Consider the following 8,512-nt stretch of genomic DNA (forward strand, 5'->3'; position numbering starts at 1 on the left):
GCAAGAAATATAACCCCTGTCTTTCCCCCAACACACCCAAGAGCTGGTGTTTGCCACCTTCGAGCATTATTCTGAGTACTTCCCAAGTTTTGAGTCATATGATTATGACAAGACATGCAATGAAAACCTGAAGCTAAGAGAAAAAGAATAAACAGCTGCCCAAATGCCCAAAGAACAGTTGCAGAGTTAGGACAGAAAGCTGTAGGTCTCCAGGTACAAAGCCCTCCCAGGACCTTTCGTAGTCAAAGACACTACCATGCATGATTATGACAGAGCTGCCCCCCCAGCCCCTCACTGAAGGAATGCTCCACTCTGGCTGCACCAAACTGCCTCTTTTTTTCTTTTTCTTTCAGAATTAGGATTGGCAAAGCAGTTATTTATTTTCTGGTCAATGTTTTGCTTAGATGTCTGGTTTCTCCTGCTTGTTTATTTTGTAACTGAATTTGAAGACATGGCCTGAGCCTGGTCAAATCTGCCTAATCTCTACTACTTATCTTTCTAGTATTGGTGCATACTTTTCCTTGTCTCATCTGTATTGTAGTACTGTGGACCAGATATATGTATATATGTTCACGCATGGTTGGCACATATGTGCACACATAAAACATGCATATACATGTATGCATACTCAAATCCTTTCTGGGCACTAAGCTCTTGGTTAGACACTTTTCAATATACCTACTAACCTAGTGGGTGGATATAGAAGAGTAGTCATTCATTACTTTAAATGCCTTTCCTGAGGTTACACATAACCAAGAAGAAATCTGTTTTATAAATTGTGTTACTACTCTGTGCTTTTCATTTATCTCATAATTTGCTCCCCTCGATGTGTAAGGGAACCTAACTTTTCTTAGTTTTAAATTTGTTTGTTTGTTTGTTTGTTTTTAAGGAGGTACCCATTGGCAAGTTAACTTTCCTAAAAACAAAACAAAACAAAACAGGCGCGACAAAAGAGGAATGATTCGGCGTGGAGCGGCCCATTTCAGGGAGTCGCAGCTGTCCCCGCAAACTCAGTTTACCTGCGAGCTCCTCCTCCAAGGCTCACTTGCTGTCACTGGCCGAAAGCTTCTAGACGGCTGGGGCGGGAGGCGGACAGAGAACCCGCAGCTGTCCACCCGCCGCTGCCGCGAGGAAGAATTCCAGGAATGCGGCGGAAGCCACCGGCTGCTCCCGGGGCGGGTCAGGTGACCGGCTGCTCGCCCTCGCTGGGCGAGCTACCTCCAAGCACAAAGGCAGCTCCAGTAAGGGAGAGCCGCTGCAGCCCGAGAAGACAGAGCGCCCTGTGTTCGTGGAAATCTACACTTTCCCTTCCGAGATTGGGTGGGGGTGGGGAAGCCACGCAGGAAGCCGGTCTGGTAGGTAGGGCCAGGTTGGAGCAGGTGATGGCATGGCCGCGCCCCAGCGGGAGCAGGAAACTTAGAGTGAGATACAGAAGTTCAAAACAGGGAGCCTTGTCTGAGTAGAGTCACCGCCTGAAAGAAATGATCTTTCCTTTCTGCCTCTAGATTAATGTCACTGCAAGTTTAAGGATATAAGGAGTTGCTAGAGGATGGCACAAACTCACTCCGTGGAACCACACACTTAATTTTCCACCCTGTCGTGAGCGTCTACATCAGTGGTTCTCAACTTTCCTAATGCTGCGACCCTTTAATACAGTTCCTCCTGCTGTGGTGATCCCCCCCCCAACCATAAAGTTATTCTCGTTGCTATTTCATAACCGTAGTGTTTCTACTGTTATGAGTCGTAATGTAAATATCTGATATGTGATCTCTATGAAAGGGTCATTTGTCCTGCCCAGGGGTTGAGACACACATGTTGAGAACCATTGATCTACATTATTGATTTGTATTTTTAAGTATTACTACAAGAGTCAGAAAAAAGTTTATCTTGCTTAATCTATTGACACCCCAAAGAGTGGGGGGGGGGCATTTAAGCCCACTTATTTGTTTATCTATCTATCTACCTATTTATTTATTTATTTATTTATCTATCTATTAAACAGAGTCTCACTATGCATCCTTGGCTGGCCTAGACCAAACTTCTTATGTACACCAGCTTGGCCTTGTACTCACGGAGTCTGCCTTGCCTCCTGAGTACTGGGCTTACATGTGTGAGCACCACACCCAACCTCTGAATTGTTTAAACAGCTGGGTGCACATTTAAAACTCTGTTTAAAAACAATGAACTGTATTCTTTTAATCCACCTGCAGTTGGATCATGAAGGCAGTTCTCCTGCAGGTTAAGTCCATCTTCAGCAGGACAAAGATGTAGACACTGTCTGGCCTGGAGTGCTCCCCACAAAGGTAGGTCAGGGGCTACAAACAACGTTCTGAGAGAATAATGCCAGGAATCATCCCAGGCACGTGGCATTCCATCATATTTTCTCACTGTCCTCACGGGCAGAACTGTCCACATGAAGAGTTCCTTGATAAAATGGAGACACCAATCGTTGCCCCCCAAGTGTATTCTTTCTTAGTAATTTTCCAGCTTGCAAAATAACTACTGAAGTCTCCCACTTTGACGGATTAGATAGAGTCCTTTCAACTTTACTTTTCTGACTGCTGGTTTAGAAATCCTTAAATTTTTGTTCAGCGTTCTTAAACGTTTTGAGCAGGTAGGGTTTGGAACTTGTCGTTCCATAGACACCGTCAAGAGGAGCAGTAGTGAGGGAGTGGGGACCTGGAGACACCCGGTCTTCAGTCTCAGCTATGCTGCTCAGCAGTGGGGACGGGGGGGGGGGGGGGGGGGGTGTGTGTGTGAATTAGCCTCTTTGAGGCTGTATCAAACACAAGTGGCATCAATCCTGTCCTTTCAAGTAGTCTTCTGCTTCTCTGGTACTAGACATGAAACCCAAAGCCTCATGCAGGTCAGGCCAGCACTCTACCATTGATCTATATCCCCAGCCTTCTTTTTGCTTTTTATTTGGGGACAAGATCTCCCTAAATTGCCCACCTTGGCCTTGAATTCACTCTGTAGCCAGGCTGGTCTTGAACTTGCAATCTTCCTGCCTCAGCACATGAGTAGGTGGATTAAAACTTTATGCCTCCAGATCTTGGGCATTTTTGTTCTTACAGATAATTTCCTGTTAACACATCATTACATCATATTGTTTAAATGTCGAAACTCTATGGTACTATTAACTAAATTCAGTTCTTAGCATAAGATACTTCTGGTTTTTGTTGTTGTTTTCTATTTGTGCCATTTATACATTTTGGTTGTACTTTTCCTCAATTGTAGGTCTGGATATAGTTCATTTGTATCATACACATTTCACTAACTTGACTGGGTCCCTGTGGGTTTGGGGGCAACTCTTATTTCTTGGAGAAGTAGCCTTACTGTGATCTTTCTTACCTCCACCATGATTTAATAATAACAGTGGTTTTGTTTACAGATCATAGACTAGGATGAAATGTATTTTAGACTTTTCATGGCTGGGTAACCCAAATACCTGCGTTTTCCATATTAGTATAATATTTACTCTGCTGTTTACCAGGCAGAAGGGAATGCCGTTCCAGAGAACCAGGTACATTCTTGGTGACTTTTCAAGGTGACCTATACTCATTGTTCACTTATAAATACATTAATAATTTACTCTATCACGGGTCTGTAGATTCTGCTGTATAAAAGTTACCACAGGGCTCAGTCCCTCTAATATAGAGATAGTGCCTGTAGAACACAGAAAGCTCTTTAGAGGATGATTTTGATAAACATAATTAGCTCAAGAAGCCAATTTCTTCTGAGGAATTCAAGCCTCTACCTTACAGGTTAGAATAGGCCTGATTTCCTATGTCAGACAATTCTAGAATAGCAAGGTTTACATTTTGAGCAACATGACTCTGCCTCAAAACATTTTCATTTAATTTACCTGAATTTAAAATGCCTACTGACTAACTTAGGGCCATTTGGATGCTAAGAAACTGAATAAATTTCCCAGATAGAGTTTTCTCTTGAAAGAGGGATTAAAGATTCTTTTGAAGGAACATCTTTTTCACAGGGTGTGAAAGGGCTACAGGCGTTCCCATGGGAATCACCGGAATATATTTCAGCTCTCCCCACAGATGGCTATTCTTCCCGGGCAGCTCTGGGTCCCTTGCCTTGGCGTGTTGCTCCATTTCACTTGTACCAGAAGCTGCCAATGCTAGATTAGCCCAAACAATTCTAAGAGACTCAGACCTCAGGGTTTTTGTCAGAATTCCTAACTCCAAATTTGTAGCAAGCTTCTTATAAGAACATACAAATGTAAGTTTGGTCATCTCTTTAGTTAAAAGCTCAAAACACGTCATTTTAAACACAAATTGCAAGTTTTGAACACAGATGGAGAAGTGTTTCCCTTTATGGGCAATGAGAGGCAGCATATCACATCTAACAAACTTTGTAAGCTGGGAATTCAGTGGTCTTTCAGGATGATTTCATAGTTGGCCTACGTACGCTTTTTCACCTGCAACTTTTGACTTGGCAGGTCATGTTTTCTCTAGAACCACATGTATCTTGGTTTTCAAAATCTGAATTCAAATTCTGTTTGGCTAATCTTTTTCAGGAAACATGCCCAAATTCTCAAAACGTGAGGCGCACACAGTGTTGAGCATATGATTGTTTCATTTAAACTCCCAATATTATTGCTGACGAACAATTCAAATGATTTCCTACCTTTACAATCTTTAAAAAATGGATTCCATGGAACCCGAATGTTGATCATTCTGCCGATTTGAATTTGCATTCGAGAGAACAAAGAAGTGGTTAGATTAGATCATGATTTATAAGATACACCCAGCAGCAATGATGAACAGCACCGGTGAGTGTCCAACCCACTGACTTTGGAATGATGCTACTTAGCTTTCTGCGAAGGTAATAACAGGGACAGTTCCTCTGCTCGGTGGCAAAAGCTTCCTAAGGTGAACGAATGTGTGAAAAGGAGACCACAGTTATGGAGAAAAACAGTAAAGCACACACTAGGAGCCTAGCACGATTACCTGGCCCTAGTAGTTTAGAGACATGTTTTCGTAACCCACAGAAAAGCGGACGTCCATACCCTAAAAACTAAACTGTACACATATGTGGTCACACACACACACACACACACACACACACACACACACACAGCTCCTAACTGCATTTCATCTGCATAATCAGCCAGCCCTTGGAAGTTTCTCTGCTCTACTTCCCAGGCCCCCTCCATTCTCGCCTCCCTGCAGTTTCTGGCCTTTACTCTGCTTGGCTTTTGTTTCTGCCGAACAAAAGGACAGGGAAGAAGACAGGCATACCTCCTAACACAGGACCCTGGCAGGTGCAGGCAACAGAAGGCAAATGCTTGATCCTTAGAGCGCTTCCGCGGGCACCCAGGACCGCCGCAGAGGCAGCCCTGCAGCGCCTGCCTGTCCTGTCCGTGGCTGTTGGCACCTCCCTGTGTGTTGGTCAAGCTGGCTCTGCACGAGAGTCCCTCCTGTGGACTCACGAGCGGGATCAGGCGAATGAGTAACTTTCCTCCGTTTTCCGAACTTCTGTGTAGATCTAACAATTGGCACAAAGCTCCGCTTATTTCCTTGGTAGATTTACAGCAGCTCCTCCGAGCCAATTGGTAGTGTGAAAGGATTGGATTTGCTACCAACCAGTAATTTAGGTTCTGTCAATGAATAACTCACTTTAAAGAATCAAGGAAGTTTTAGGTTAATATCAGATGTGGGGCCTTTATAATGACATGAGGGAAAAGGGGTGGGGAGAGACGGGGTCATGGAATGAGATGGTATTTAAGCCAAATATGATAGGAGAAACACACTATATAGCAAAGAAAATGTGCCTGAAGGTGCAGCTGTCCAACTACACAACTATCAGCATTGCTAGTGAAACACTGATTAATTGGCTGGAGCATCCCTAGCAGTCCTAGGGATTTCTCCAAGGCAACAGGGTTTCTCCTTGTGTCCATTCAAAGTGCTAGCTCGTTTTCTTTACCTTCTAAATATGGAATTTTCTCAGGCTTCATGTGTAGGGGATTCCTTACAAGCTGCCTCATGTCTCCATAGATCTCCCTCTTTTAAGGAGAATGCTCTTCAAAACCTCTACTGCATAAATTAATTGGTGGTACCCAGAGGACTGATACGTGCGGAGAATCTTCTCTCCCCTAACAGGTATGAAAAGGGCTTCCTTCCTTCATTGATCCGAGGTTTTGGCCTACATAGACTATTTCTGAGTCTTTCTGGAGCTTTCCGCCAAATAGGGTGAATGCATGGGAGCAAAGCAGAGGAGGAAAGAGAGGTGTGAGGTACACAACCAAAAATACTGTATGTCTTTGGCAATTATCCTGCCATGAATATAAAGGCCACACTCAGTGTGGGTCCCTTTCTCCTGTTTGCCACCCAACATCCCTTCATTCTAATCAGAATTGCACTCAGTCTTCCCGTGGGATGCCGTATTTTTTGGGTAGAGTTGATACCCATACATACACAAGATGGGTCCTTTGAGCTTGGCAACTGCATTGCCCTGATCACAGTGACTGATTTAGGGAAGGCTTATAGACTCTTCCGAGTCAATCAGAAAACAAAGGTAAACGTGTGATCTCAGCGGGAATTATCTTTGTGGACAATGTAAATTTCTAGTTATCTTGGTAGCAGAGTCAAAAGGACAGAATATACTTTTGTGAGGAAAAAGTTGCTAGCCAGACAATTGTAAAAACAGAGATAAGCCACAAATCACCAATACTGGGGATAAAAGAGTGGATATCTCTTTCATTGTGTCAATATGAAAAGAAAACTGTAGTAAAGAGCTCTTCAAGACTGGGAATAGAGGCAGCCACACTCATCTGTTCCTGCACAAAGACACGCAGCAACAGTTCTACAGCTGAGTATTAAGATGTGTGATCGTGGAGAATTCTGGAAATCAACAGGAGAAAAGTTGGAAACCTTGTAAGATCCAGAGATGGAGACAACAGTAGAGAGGGAAACCAATATCCTACCACCTGCCACCCTGGCTCTGCACCCAACGGCCGAGTAAGATGGAAGAGGGCACCGTGTCAGCGTAGATACTGGCAATCAAGGTGATGGAGAGTTCTGCAGCTCTTCCAGCCCCGCAGCCTATTATAGAACTAACCTAAAATATTCATGGAACCGAGTTTTTGAAGTGGAATTTACATTTTTTAGCCGGCACCCATGGTGCTGTAGCCAGGAGCCACCTTGAGTAAAGAACCTACTGTCTGAATTTGGAATCCCATCTTTAGGAGCCCCCACCACTTTCCAGTGCACTGCCTCAGCAGTTGGATGTCTTATGAACCAGATGTGGCTGGGTACAACGACTCTGACACAAACTAGCTAAGAATACACATTAACTTATGTTAATAGTAAAATCACAATATTGAGTGAAAAGAGCAAGCCATGGAAAATCCATTTAGATCAACTCCTTTAATATATGCAAAGGTCATTAGAATATATTAGACAACATTATCCTGAGGAAACCCCCACATGTAGTAAAATTACTTTTAAAGAGGCAACATAATATTCAGAATTAAATTCAAGATAGCCTTACAATCCTGCCTTTGAGACCAGGGGCATAACACATCATGTGTGGTTTCATGTAAGTGCCAGTACTTAGTCAGCCATGTAACATATGTCTCTGGGTTCTTCCCTGTCCCTGGGGCACAAAATCTAAGAAGATCTGGAGGGAAACTTTGCCTGGTGCCTGACACGTTCCACTCTGGCTCACTCTCAGGACCACTCCAACTGAGAAGGATTACCTCCTGGTTACAAGTCACTCCTGCTCAATGCTGTGGTGGACACTATGGCTGAAATAATTGGAGAGGAGACAAGTCCTAAGTACATCAAGTGAGGCACATGGCTGAGGAGGCCTGAGGTCCTGTGCTTGTGTAGAGATGCTCACGATAACAGCAGGGAGGACAACATAACTTCTGCAGCCACCACACTCATGAGAGTCTACACCACATGTTGTCTGCATACACTTTTGGTCATAGGCTGTTGATAAGACTGGATGTGAAGAGCGCATATCAATACAGTAAGGTCTTATCAATATAGTATAAACCATCGGATGGCATAGATGAATAAGAATGGAATAAAATGCTCTCAAAATAACCAGAAGTAACAGAGAGGGAGCTGCAATTTCTGTGGTTAATGTGTTTCTCCTTGTGAATCACCTTGATCTTTCCTGGATCTAGTCAGAGACAGGGGCTTCAAGTCTTTCACAGCTGTCAGTGGGGCCAGCACTAGAAAGCCTTCCAAGCAACATCAATATCAGTGGCAACTGAGGAATCCATCACTCAATAGGAGCCACCATTTCCATTGTAGAGGTAACCACACAGGGTGCACCTCAAACATGCCTGTCTATACCATGCCTGCCTCAATTGCTGGGAGTGTTTCCACTCCTATGAGACCTGCAGAAACAAAACATGGATATCTCCACATAAACTGGGCTAAACAAAAAAAAAAAAAGCAAACATCATGGAGTCCAACTGGTAATCAACTTAGTGTATAATAGACTGATATCTGATGGTACATTTTCAAGTGAAGCTGCT

At 43.7% G+C, this 8,512-nt stretch overlaps 1 long non-coding RNA gene across 1 annotated transcript; it reads left to right on the forward strand.

The window, feature by feature from the left end:
- The first annotated feature begins 1,184 nt into the window (after positions 1 to 1,184).
- Positions 1,185 to 6,120, forward strand: LOC131912856 (uncharacterized). The gene is made up of 3 exons (XR_009379723.1): positions 1,185 to 1,284; positions 2,211 to 2,303; positions 6,018 to 6,120. It is a non-coding gene; the product is annotated as an uncharacterized LOC131912856 (long non-coding RNA).
- Positions 6,121 to 8,512: the final 2,392 nt, after the last annotated feature.

This window comes from Peromyscus eremicus, chromosome 6 (assembly GCF_949786415.1).
Source record: "Peromyscus eremicus chromosome 6, PerEre_H2_v1, whole genome shotgun sequence".
NCBI lineage: Eukaryota > Metazoa > Chordata > Mammalia > Rodentia > Cricetidae > Peromyscus > Peromyscus eremicus.